Genomic DNA, 702 nt, shown 5'->3' with positions numbered 1-702 from the left:
AGCCCCCTGCAGGGCTGAGCCGTGCCCTGGGGCTGGAAGGGGAGCGCAGCTGCATGAGCTCAGCCAGCTGGGACGCGGGCACAAGGGACACCATCACACAGCCTCTCTCCTCGGCTTCTCTTGCAGATGGGCATCCTGGGGCAGCGAGTGGCGCTGCCCCGCAGCAGCGGGGCAACACAGAAGCAGACACTTGGTCTGCCACCAGTGGTGGCAGTGGCACCCTGGCCACCACCTCACTCAGAGAGACCTGTGAGACGCTACTTCCGAGCCAGGAACCCCGCCAGCAACAACCGGCACACCTGGAGCGAGCACATAGCCGGGCTGCAGCAGTGAGGACAAGAAGAGACACTGTCCATGCAGCCAACAGCAGCAAGGCCCCTGCCACTCAGCCCACGCTGAGGAACACTGGGCAAGTGGCCAAGCCACGGCCAGCAATGCCGGCAGTGGGCACAAAGGGCAGCCTCAACACCAATTCGCTGGGGCTACAACAGAAGGCGTTTCCACGGCGTCTGCCTCCTCTGCCCAAGAACGCCAAACCTACGGAGCAGTCAAGGAGGAGCATCCTGTCTGCAGCTCCTAAGAAGCACCACGCACCTCTTCCTCCAGTGACACCACCACGAACTTCCCATGGCTTTGGGAAGCAGGCGGCAGCAGCAGCACCAGCAGCACATGGACTGAGACAGGCACCTGCCCCGCAGAGCA

The sequence above is a fragment of the Nestor notabilis genome, unplaced genomic scaffold, assembly GCF_000696875.1.
Source record: "Nestor notabilis isolate BGI_N333 unplaced genomic scaffold, ASM69687v1 scaffold6181, whole genome shotgun sequence".
Lineage (NCBI taxonomy): Eukaryota > Metazoa > Chordata > Aves > Psittaciformes > Psittacidae > Nestor > Nestor notabilis.
The sequence above is the reverse complement of the archived record's forward strand: the minus strand, read 5'-3'. Positions refer to the sequence as shown.